This window comes from Bos taurus, chromosome 2 (assembly GCF_002263795.3).
Source record: "Bos taurus isolate L1 Dominette 01449 registration number 42190680 breed Hereford chromosome 2, ARS-UCD2.0, whole genome shotgun sequence".
Taxonomy (NCBI): domain Eukaryota; kingdom Metazoa; phylum Chordata; class Mammalia; order Artiodactyla; family Bovidae; genus Bos; species Bos taurus.
Window position 1 is genome coordinate 51,694,693 of NC_037329.1, and position 13,248 is coordinate 51,707,940.

Sequence of the window (13,248 nt, forward strand, 5' to 3'; positions counted from 1 at the left end):
TTTCTTCCAGCCCAGCATTTCTTATGATGTACTCTGCATAAGCAGGGTAACAATATACAGCCTTGATGTATTCCTTTTCCTATTTGGAACCAGTCTGTTGTTCCATGTCCAGTTCTAACTGTTGCTTCCTGACCTGCATACAGATTTCTCAAGAGGCAGGTCAGGTGGTCTGGTAGTCCCATCTCTTGAAGAATTTTCCACAGTGTTTTGTGATCCACACAGTCAAAGGCTTTGACATAGTCAACAAAGCAGAAATAGATGTTTTTCTCGAACTCTCTTGCTTTTTCAATGATGTTGGCAATTTGGTCTCTGGTTCCTCTGCCTTTTCTAAAACCAGCTTGAACATCTGGAAGTTCACGGTTCACATATTGCTGAAGCCTGGCTTGGAGAATTTTGAGCATTACTTTACTAGCGTGTGAGATAAGTGCAATTGTGTGGTAGTTTGAGCATTCCTAGGCATTGCCTTTCTTTGGGTTTGGAATGAAACCTGACCTTTTCCAGTCCTGTGGCCACTGCTGAGTTTTCCAAATTTGTTGGCATATTGAGTGCAACACTTTCACAGCATCATCTTTCAGGACTTGAAATAGCTCAACTGGAATTCTATCATCTCCACTAGCTTTGTTCATAGTGATGCTTTCTAAGGCCCACCTGACTTCACACCTCAGGATGTCTGGCTCTAGGTGAGTGATCACACCATCGTGATTATCTGGATCATGAAGATCTTTTTTGTACAGTTCTTCTGTGTATTCTTGCCACCTCTTCTTAATTTCTTCTGCTTCTGTTAGGTCCGTGCCATTTCTGCCTATGAATGATATTAGCAGCCTTATAAAAGAGACCCCAGAGAGCTCCCATGCCATGTTAGGGCACAGCAATAAGACACTGGTCTATAAACTAGAATTCTGGTTCTCACTGGGCATTGAATCTATCAAAATCTTGATCATGGACTTCTCAGTCTCCAGAACTGGGAAAAGCAAATGTTTGTTGTTTAAGCTACCCAGTCTATGGTGTTTTTGTTACAGCAGACCAAACTCATTAAAACCAGAGTGAGGACCACATAAACTAGAGACTCCACCCACCCTATAATTCATCTTCAGCATGATAAGAAAACTTGTGTTGTTTTAAGCTACTGAAATTTGGGGTCGATTTGTTATTGGAGTAACATCTACCTCTCCTTACTGATATAAGGAATACATAAATATTTTATGCTATGGCGCCAAGTAGTATACTGTGGCTAAATCTTCCAAATCTCTTAAACTTCTCCACATTATCTCCAGCCCTACTCAAAGGAAACAGCTTTCCTATTTTATATCCCATCAAATATGATATGATCTTAAATATGATTATGATCTTAATCGTATTTACCATTATGTTTAATATCAATTAAGGCCATATATAAATGTTTGGTTTACCTTAAGAGAGATATCATTAAGAGACTAGTACCCCAATGTTCATCGCAGCACTGTTTATAATAGCCAGGACATGGCAGCAACCTAGATGTCCATCATCAGATGAATGGATAAGAAAGCTGTGGTACATATACACAATGGAGTATTACTCAGCCATTAAAAAGAATGCATTTGAGTCAGTTCTAATGAGGTGGATGAAACTGGAGCCTATTATACAGAGTGAAGTAAGCCAGAAAGAAAAACACCAATACAGTATACTAACACATATATATGGAATTTAGAAAGATGGTAACAATAACCCTGTATGCTGCTGCTGCTGCTAAGTCGCTTCAGTCATGTCCGACTCTGTGCGACCCCATAGATGGCAGCCCACCAGGCTCCCCCGTCCCTGGGATTCACCAGGCAAGAACACTGGAGTGGGTTGCCATTTCCTTCTCCAATGCATGAAAGTGAAGAGTGAAAGTGAAGTGGCTCAGTCGTGTCCAACTCTTAGCAACCCCATGGACTGCAGCCTACCAGGCTCTTGCGTCCATGGGATTTTCCAGGCAAGAGTACTGGAGTGGGGTATGAGACAGCAAAAGAGACACTGATGTATAGAACAGTCTTTTGGACTCTGTGGGAGAGGGAGAGGGTGGGATGATTTGGGAGAATGGCATTGAAACATGTATAATATCATATATGAAACGAGTCGCCAGTCCAGGTTCGATGCATGATACTGGATGCTTGGGACTGTGCACTGGGACGACCCAGAGGGATGGTATGAGGAGGGAGGTGGGAGGAGGGTTCAGGATGGGGAACACATGTATACCTGTGGCAGATTCATTTTGAAAAATGGCAAAACCATTACAATATTGTAAAGTTAAAAAATAAAATTAAATTAAAAAACAAAAAAGAGACTAGTTATGGTAAAGAGGGCAAAAGTTGGGGTGCAAGTTCATAGATATCACACATGATAGGAACAGAGAGCAAGCCTAATAGAAATTAATATTAAAGGGGTAATGTTCACCTTTTTTGAGAAAGGATGAAAAACAACAAATAAAAGGAGTCTGAAAAAAAAGACGCATGTACTGTAGGAAAGTTAGTATTCAGGGAATAACCTAAATTGAATTACAAGTAACTTCATCTCTTAAGAGTCCTAGATGGGGGCAAAGTATAATAAAAGTTATCCTTAATTATTACACCAGGGCCTATTGAATATTAAATCATGTCTAAGTCAGTTCCCCTTTAATAGGTAGGATAATCTTCTAAAAGAGCATATAATAAATATTGCAAAAGAAGCGCACTTGCCTCCTAAAATTCTGTTTCACTATGGGAGACAGACAATTTTTCGAAAGTAAAGGCAAGACTCTATGATTAAAAGATATTTTTATCAAAAGAATGACATGAGAACCAAGATGTCTTAGTAATCCAACCAGGAGTACCTATTTTTAAGTTCAGTGAACTTCAAAGCAACACATATTTCTTGAAAAGCTGCTATGTTTAAATTGTTGTTTCAAAATTTTTGTTATCATATAAATACCATGTATTTCCCCACTCACAGATTTAGAGAAACTTTCTATAGCTAAAAATCTTAAACCTAGCCTTCAATACCCTATAATAAAAGAAGCTTTCATGCCTCTCTCTATTCTGCTATAGTTAATCTATGAACAACATGGTGTTTAGGGCTGCCCAATCCCATGATAGCTTAGAATCCACCCTCAGTAGCCAAGATTCCTCTGTATGCATGACTCTGCATCTCAGATTCCACAAATCACCAATCATATACTACTGTAGCATTACCACTGAAAAGAAAGATGTGCATATAACTGGATCTGTGATGTTGAAGGGTCAACACAATTTCACAATATGCTTTGATACACTGACCAAAACAAATGTAGCCATCCCACGCAAATTATTTAATGGATTCTACCTCTATACCTCATAGAGAAGGAAATGGCTACCCACTGGTGTTCTTCCCTGGGAAATCCTATGGACAGAAAAGTCTAGAGGGTTACAATCCATGGGGTTGCAAGAGTCAGACATGATTTAGCGAATAAACAACCACTACCTCTATACATCAACTGCTGCTGTCCTCCACTGCACCTCACTGGGAAAACCATCTTATTTATTTTTCCTCCACTAATCTTTCTCCCTAATATACTTAAAAGCCATGTTCCAAACATGTGTCTACTGGGATATCTTGCTAAATTAACTCCAAGCCAATTCTAGCCACTGTTTTATTCTAGACTGCATCATTACCTACAAAATAAATCAGTTTCATTGCTACAAGAAAACATGTTATAGGTGAAGAAACTAAAGTCAAGAGATGTGCAGAGGTTTGCCCAAGACCAAAGTTATTTAGGAGAAAGTCAGGGTTAAAAACTAGGCTCCCTGGTTCTCCATTTGTTTCCAAACTACCGATGCTGTAATTTTGTACTCTTGATTGATTGTAGGCTTGGTCTTATTCTTAAGTTGATTTATAAAGTATAGTCTTTCTTCTCACATAGAATGTAGTAATTTTAGATGAATTTTTAAAAATAATACTAAGAAGTATCATTTATTAGGAAGTGTATGTTAACCCATTTGCTCCCAAACTATCCAATGAAATATGTGTTATTATAATTATTTTTATTATTTTACATATGAAAATTTTGAGGTAGAGGGTATTACACAGTAGCTAACCTGGGATTCAAGACCAGGTAATCAAGCTCCAAAGCCTATACTTATAACCATACTGCTCTAGAGGGATATTTTGTACCCAAATAAACAAGGCTATCTATCTATCTATTTATCTGTCTGTCTCCAAATTAGGGTAGACTCTTTCAGGGCAGTCAACATGGAATGTTACACATTTTTGCCAGTGGTGCTGATACTTTCCCAGAATATTTTCAGACTTGAGCTTCTGGAATTGACATGAGAATATCAGCTATGCTCTTGTGAATACTCTCAACAAGAGCAAACTCTTCCTGCATAGACCATTTCTGTTTGGGAACTAGTCAAAAGTCAGTCACAGTGGGGCTAACAAGTGAGATGGCTAATTAAATTTCATAAATCCTTGCTCAGTAGAAGATGTACTAGGAATATAGGATAATAATACTATTTTTGGAGGAGTGGTTCATATGCTTTCCATACAAAGACAAGAGTTCCAGAAACATCTTGAGTAAAGTTGGCATCCCATAAATGCCTAAACAGACACTACCATAAGCACGTTTTTCTTAGCGTTTTCTGCCTCTTCTTCCAGCAACATTCCCTAGTTTCTTTGGAGACATTACACTTTACGTGATCTTAGTGATTCTCTTTGCTGGAATCCAACAATGAGCATTTGACCCAGCATTAAGTGAGGGGAGCACCCATTCAATGGTCATGTATTTGTTTCAGAGGGGAACACATAGATGAAGCTTGGTCTACTTAGAGTCACTCAGTTTCAGTACGCTGGCAACTACTCCGAACCTGGAGTTGTGAGGCAGGAAGATTGTGGCTGGAGAGCCAGCTTGCTCACAAAATGGAACCTGAATACTAAACTAAAACACAGAGAAGTAGGGTCCTTAGTCTAGGCACTTGGTGACCACAGTATCTACATGCACACTATGGATTTAGTGTAAGTCTTTAATAATGGACTTCTGGTTTTAGACCAAAGCATTCTGTTTTTATTCAAATGACTGAAAATATCTGACTTGCATAAGTTTAATCTCAGAGCCATGCCCAATTAGCATCATCTTTATTCTAAGAGGGTGAGACTGAAGGGCTGGAAAAAGAGGGGAAAACATCTTATTCATAAACATTTTATAAATTATACACTTAATAAATTAATCTTGTATACAAGGATACAAGACCAATGAATTTTTAAAATTATTTTTAAATTTAAAAGTGAGAGTTATAAGTAAAATATTCAAATATCACTAAATCATTGATTTTGAAGGTCAGTTTATCTGGAGAATCTGACAAAGTTAAACATTTTAATCTGATTTTATGGCTATGATTTGAAAGTCTGTCATGACTAAGGCTGAATCTTTGTATCTTGCAGACAAAATTACATACAACCAGTCATTCTAAAGTGAAACAAATCCAAATCAAATAAGGCAAATAAAATAATATATAATAAGCTAGCATAATAATATTATACGAACTATAATATATAATGTCAAAATAGCCAATATCTCTTCAATACTAGGTATATCATCCAATTGCTGCCCCCCAAAACACCAAATTTATTTAAATATACTGTTGCTTCTTATTCAAATTTTGTAGATTTCTTCACCACCACTTCTAGTGATGAAAATTGCACTGCCCTGTGATATTTAAGCTTCATTAAATTTACTATTCACATTCTCTTGAGTTACACCAACAGTTTTTTTCTTGAATTTTGTTTCTATTCCTTTAAAACAACTGTGTTCAAGACAGTAGTTTTCAAATAGAAAAAACAATTTGAACAAGGAACAAATTTATTTATTATGAACGACTTCAAATTATTTATATATATATATATACGTCAAGGCATAAATGTATGTGTATATATATGTGAAAGTGAAAGTGTTAGTAGTATTCAACTCTTTGTGACCCCATGGACTATAGCCAGCTCAGGCTCCTCTGTTCAAGGGATTCTCCAGGCAAGAGTACTGGAGTGGGTAACTATTCCCTTCTTTACAGGATCTTCTTCCTCACCCAGGGATCAAACCCAGATCTCCCACATTGCAGGTACATATATATATATATACATGTGTGTGTGTATATGTGTGTGTGTATATATATGTGTGTGTATATATGTGTGTACGATATATATGTGTGTATGTATATATGTGTATGTGTGTGTATCTGTGTGCAATATATATGTGTGTGTATATATGTGTGTGTGTATATATATGTATATGTGTATGTATATGTGTGTGTGTGTATATATATGTATGTGTGTGTATGTATATGTGTGTGTGTGTATATATGTATGTGTGTGTATGTATATGTGTGTGTGTGTGTGTGTGTGTGTGTATGTGTGTGGGTGTGTATAGGCTTCCCAGGTGGCACTAGTGGTAAAGAACCCACCTGCTAATGCAGGGGACATAAGAGACACAGATTCAATCTCAGGGTTGGGAAGGTCCCCTGGAGGAGGATATGGCAACCCACTCCAATATGCTTGCCTAGAGAATCTCATGGACAGAGGAGCCTGGCGGGCTACAGTCCATGGGATCGCAGAGTCGGACGTGACTCAAACGACTGTGTACACACACACACACACACACACACACACACAGCAGTGACTAGGGCTCCCAGCAAAAAGAAACAACAGATAAGCTTTTCTCTACAAAATACCATTTTCCCTTCCTTTAGATGTCATATTCTTTTCTAGTTAAAAAACATACCACAAGTATTAAGTGAAATTCCCATATATCATACCAGGGGACAAAGTTTCCAAAGACATTCATTTCTAGGGTTGGCAAAGATAGCAATAAAAATAAAACCATAGAGACAGCTGGTAAATATATATTTTGGTAACAAGAATATTGGAAGGCATACAATTTCAGATATATTGCTTTCAATATCTTAGTTTGCCCTCATTTTGTATGAAATACTATACTACTCACAGTAGAGTAATATTTAGATCTCCTCAATTTTCAGTTATTCACCTACCTTTCTTATCACCTCCCCATTTTGCAAAGCACAAAACCTATCAGCTTTTTCCCCAGACCCTTCATTTCTGGATTAATCTGTACTCTTGACAGACACAAACTACTTGGGAGTTTGTGGTAATAGGCACCTGACATCATTTTCATAAGTTTCTTTTTACACTACCTTTTAATTAACAGGATGGAGAATGAATAAGCCTGTCGTATGTTTCAACAAAATAAAAAGGAATATATTATAAGCCCACAAAAGTACATTGATTATGTCTACAAAGATATATAATTAAAAAGTATAAATCAAGGACTGCTATTTTACACTTGATTTCAGTTATTTTGAACACTTAGGGTCTAGAAGCGCTCATTGTTAAGGATATGATTTTATGTGTTTAGAGTAAATCTGCTGTAAGCAATTTTATAGTTTAATGAAAATAATTATAGTTTGAGTAAGTAGTATGAAGTGTATCTGATGCTACTTCCCCAAAATAAGCTGATATAAATTATCATGATTTATTATGGTTATTCTTCTGGCTATGTTTGGAGTGGATTCTAGAAAGCAATGATGATTCTAAAATTGCAACAACAAAAAAAATTTCAGCTATTTTTCCTCAGAACGTATCTTTAATTTCTCTGTAAAACTGAAATAATTTCCACTGTGGTACAGGATGTGCTATTGTGAAGATGGCATTATTGTGCTGTCAGTTTGACAGCTTACTTTCATTTGCACCATTTGGTAAAAGAATATCTTTTAAATCTTTCTGAATATATCATATGCCACTATTGCTACTTGTTCTTCATTTTTTAACCTATCAATTAGAAGGGCTGTGCTCTAATACAAAGCCATGTATACCCCTATTTAACTCTTTATAGCTGCTCCAACTGCAGTGTCATTTTCAGGTATTTTTTTAACTTCTTATCAAAAGTCAAAATAATAGATACTTTTCTTTTTGAAATTGAAAGTGTTTTCAGGCCTACTCACAATTTATAGATACCTTAGAGACAGCGATGGCACCCCACTCCAGTACTCTTGCCTGGAAAATCCGATGGACGGAGGAGCCTGGTGGGCTGCAGTCCATGGGGTCGCTAAGAGTCGGGCAATACTGAGCAACTTCACTTTCACTTTTCACTTTCATGCAAGTGTTCTTGCCTGGAGAAACCCAGAGACAGGGCTGCTGTCTATGGGGTCACACAGAGTCGAACACAACTGAAGCGACTTAGCAGCAGCAGCAGTCCAACCAAATGCTCCTTGGAAGGATTAAAAAAATTTGATAGGATTCCCTGAGCTATTAGATGATTGGAAACAAGGCTCAAAGAACTCTACACTGAGTAAAGAATCTGATTAGAAAAGTCATGGCTCATTTCCAAATTCCCAAGCTCTTCACTCCACTAATTCCATCAACTAGTTCTTCCAACAGACATTTACTGAGAGCCAACACTGACCAAAGGCTCTATAGTAGATGAACTATTAGGCTGGCAATGATATTAGAACATAAAAAGTGCAACAATCAAGCAATGCTTAAGTTCCTACTGGGGCAAAGGAAAGACATCTGATGCATTATAGGAAGATTAACTTCCAAGTCTGTACCTAAACAGGCTCAAAATGTCCACTATTTACCAGTAAGTAAAAAGATATTTTCAGATAACAAAACTTGCAATATCACTCCTCCTCATTAGCACTTGGAGCATCTTTTGCCCTTTGAATTTCGTTGTTAAAGCAATGTCAGTCTATATTGCCTTAATGTTATGGAAATATTATGGGTCTTTTAGAGAACTTTCATCTCTTTTTTCCTAAATCTGACTCCAGAGTTTCTCGAAGGTTAAATTGCTGCTCCTCAATAGTTACTTGAAACATTTTATTAAAGAATCAACCTGAATATTCATTGGAAGTACTAATGGTGAAGTTCCAATACTTTGGCCACCTGTTGTGAAAAGAAAAGACCCTGATGCTGGGAAAGATCAAAAGCAAAAGAACAGGGCAGCAGAGGATGAGATGGTTGGATAGCATCACCGACTCATTGGACATGAACTTGAGCAAACTCCAGAAGATAGTGGAGTACAGGGAGGCCTGGCATGCTGCGATTCATATGGTCGAAAAGAGTCGGACATAAGTCAGCAACTGAACAACAACAATTAAAGAAGTCAGTCATTCTTCATCACAGAGGTCTGTCTTGATCAACTGTGATCTCATTCATTGTAAACACATGAAAATTAGGGCCACGAGTAAATAGAGCCTCATGAACCCAATGGCTTAGAAAAAAATTTCTTTAAACAATCTTTATTTTCTTACTACTTGGATTTCATATATAACAGGAAAATGATCTTTTAATGTATGTCTTAAAATGAATAAATATCAAAATACTTGCATTTGGGGTTGGTTATTTTTGTCTGCTACTGATTCTTGTTAGGAGCCACATTTGTCAGATATTGATACTCACTAATTTTGTCAGAATAGGTTTGAAGTTACATAGACCTGACTTCTAATTCAGGTTCCATTACTTTTACCTGTTATATGATTGCAACTATGTTATTTAACCATCTGAGGCTTTGGCTTCCAGAATTATATAACAAAATGCCTAGAAATTACTCTGTCATTAACAAGTTGTTCATATTTAATACTATTGGATACCAGTTACCAAATAGGGATAGGAAACAGTCATTTTCTAGATAAGTCATGTCCAGGGCAGGTCTATTTAGCTAACTGTATGCCAGGAAGAAAACAACTACTGGTTTTCTTTTATAAAGCCAAAATTTCCTGATTACCAACAGTTTTACCACCATTAGTACCTTGATTCACTACATACAGCTAATGACAATAATATTAGAATTATCTGGGAAGCTTTCAAAGAACTCAAATTCCTAGGTCCTATCTTAAAACCATCAAATAAAAATCTTTTGAGGTGAGGCTGAGATATCTAAATTTGAAATTGCTTCCTAGGTGATTCTGATGCTCAACAAAGTTTAGGAAACACTGCATTAAATGACCTAAGTCAAGGTTAAGTACAGTAGTGCAAGTAATACCATCTTGTTTAACCTACTTCTAAGACTTCAGAACAAAAGACTGACCTCGATCTAACTGAAGAGCAATTAACTCCTATCTGTCTTTATTCATCCATATAAAAAAGGGCAGCGAAAGATAACACTGGGTCAGTTAAGCACACTTCTCACAATGTTCTTCTTAATGTGCTATTTTTATGTCAATTTGCCATCATCTAAAACCTTAGAAGCATTTTTCTAAAAAAAAAAAAATTAAAATGTGGAATTTAAACCTACCTTAGTTCATGGGTGCTCAGCCTTATTTACGCACTGCACCATTTCCAGAGCTTTTGAAATACTGACACTTGGAACCACCTCCAGATTCTGATTTAATTGGTTTGGGTGCTGTCCAGGTGTTTAAAATGTCCTGGTAATGCTAGGGTGTGGCCCAAGCAAAATCACCACTGTTGTGATTAAACTACTCATCTTGATGATGATTGACTTCATCTGCATCAGTTCGGTCACTCAGTTGTGTCCAACTCTTTGCAACCCCATGGACTCCAGCACACCTGGCCTCCCTGTCCATCACAAACTACCAGAGTTGACTCAAACTGATATCCATTGAGTCAGTGATGCCATCCAACCATCTCATCCTCTGTTGTCCCCTTCTCCTCCTGCCTTCAGTGTTTCCCAGCATCAGGGTTTTTTCCAGTGAGTCAGTTCTTTACATCAGGTGGCCAAAGTACAGGAGTTTCAGCTTCAGCATCAGTCCTTCCAATGAATATTTAGGACTGATTTCCTTTAGGATGGACTGATAGAATCTTCTTGCAGTCCAAGAGACTCTCCAGAGTCTTTTCCAGCACCACTGTTCAAAAGCATCAATTCTTTGGCTTTTCTGAATACTTTTCCTCTATCCACACCTGTGGTTTCCAAACACTGTGGTCCTCAGATCCACTGAGAAACTTCACAAACTAGATCCCCAAGTAGCCAAATCAGCATCTAAGAAATAGAAACAAGGAAAGTATTTAAAAATTCCCCAGGTAATTTTAATAATTATTATAATAATTAGTATCCACTAAGCAATTTTGTGCTATGCAGTATTCTAATCCTTCCGCATATATTAATTAATTTAATCTTCATTAAAGCCAATGAGTAGAAGGGTCATCATTCTCCTTTTGAAACTGAGGGGGGCTATGGTGCTATGTCTATGGGCTATGGGCTCCTGGGCATGGAGGCTTCCTGTCCCCATTGCTTATAGGCAAGACTTCAGCTTTCATGACCTTTCCCAAGTTCCAAGACTTCCCAGTTGGCACTAGTGGTAAAGAACCCATCTGCTAATACAGGAGATGTAAAAGGTTTGATTTCTGGGTGGTGAAGACCACCCCCCGCCCCCACTTCCTGGGAGGAGGGCATGGCAACGCACTCCAATATTCTTGCCTGGAGAACCCTATGAACAGAGGAGCCTGGTGGGCTACAGTCCATAGGGTGGAGCAGCCAAGAAATCACCTGAGGCAAGATTTAAGGAGCCAGAGAAGCTCATCAAGAGGAGGAGCCTTGAGACGAGATTAGGGAGTGGAAGCCCTGCTCACACCCTAATCTTGTCAGAGACCCCATCTTTGATCCACTGTTGTAAAAAATCCTTATCACGTTCTCAGTTGGGACACAGTTTTTTTGAGGCAGAAGCCTGTGTCTCCCTTTGCCTAGAAAAGCAATAAAGCTATCCTTTTCTACTTCACCCCAAACTCTGTGTCTGGGATTTGATTCAGCACCACTGCACAGCGAGGCCAACCTTTCAGTAAGGCCTTCATAGTGAAAAAAACTGTGGAATAGAGAAGATAAGTAACTCATCTTACATCACACAGACATGGTTTGAACCCAGGCCATGGTATATCAGAGGCATGTTCTTCTTTTTTTATAGCAACCTTATGAGGTAGATGCACATAATTATCATTTTATTGGGTGAGGAAATCCATATGGAAAACATTTAAAAAGAATTGAAAACTAATATAGATAAATTATAAGCAGAGCTACTAATTATCATTTTGTCTGTTGTTTAGTTAAGTCATGTCTGACTTTTGTGACCCCATGGATTGTAGCCTACCAGGCTCCACTGTCCATGGGCTTTCCCAGACAAGAGTACTAGAGTGAGTTGCCATTTCCTTCTTTTAGGGATCTTCCTGACCCAGGGATCAAATCTGCATCATCTGAATTGGCAGCTGGATTCTTTACCACTGAGCCACCAGGGAAGCCCAGTACTAATTAACTAAGCTAGCCATTAAACACCTGTACCCTTTTTTTAAAAACGTGAACTTATTTCATCTCCAATTCCTTTTTTGAGATTCTAAAGTCTTCTCAGCCATGAAGACCAAGTGTTAAAAGTTGGACCATTTTTTTTACTGCTCTAGACGCATTTTTTTATTGCTTTTGTTTACAAGATGGGTTGTCTTTTGTACATAAAAATAATGATTCTGGCATTGAGCTAGCCACTATAGCTGGTATGGTCTTTCAGTCTCTTTGAATATTTGGTAACATCCAGTTTCAAAAGAACTTGTTCTCTCTCTTTGAATGTATATGTTGGCATATCATGGGCTAGGAGGAAGACCTCTTGGAATAATGGATTAGACACCATATGTATGTTTTTATTTTCCAATATATAGTGCAGAGTTCAAAGACAGTGAGGTTGTACATAAAACACTGACCACTTGTCTTGCTGTATCTCGCTGTTTGCTGAACCCAGGGTGGGCAAGGTGCAAGCAGGGAAGCTGGAAGAAAACTCGAAGAACTACAGACATGTTTATTTTCTCCTGGCTGGTGCAGCAGCCACAGACACGCTGTACTCTCTCATAGCTGACCCGGCACACACAGCCATAACGTGGCCACAAGGGGTTTTTCAGGTGGAGTTTATATACGCTTACAGAACAACAGTGACCCGTGGCCAAGCAGGCACATCCTGACAGGCATCACAATGCTATAAGTGATCTCAGTTGTTACATAACCATATATTTACAAAACATGGGGTGAGAGCGAGAGGCCGTGGGCTGAGAGCCTGGCCTCCACCATTTTGGCTACTTTGCTTTTTCCCTACACCACTTTAAACCAGTTTTGCTTCCTTAAAACAGGCTGTTGATTACTCAAACCTGGAGCTATTTTACAGAGACATCATTGTGCATATGCAAGAGAGGATGACCCCAGAACAAGAATTATCAGTCTACAGAACTCAAAGAACAGAAATGTTGTCAGCAGAGCTCTTTACAGAGCAAGTCCTTCAATAAGAAAAA

General features: G+C 38.1%; 1 long non-coding RNA gene across 4 annotated transcripts in view; it reads right to left on the bottom strand.

The window, feature by feature from the left end:
- Window positions 1–5,267: 5,267 nt before the first annotated feature.
- The window catches only part of LOC132343016 (uncharacterized), a 372,811-nt gene continuing 364,830 nt past the window's right edge, over window positions 5,268–13,248 (bottom strand). For all 4 annotated transcript variants that reach the window (XR_009491660.1, XR_009491652.1, XR_009491653.1 and 1 more), the window contains one exon: window positions 5,268–10,969. This is a non-coding gene — a long non-coding RNA (uncharacterized lncRNA). The remainder of the gene's footprint in view (window positions 10,970–13,248) is intronic.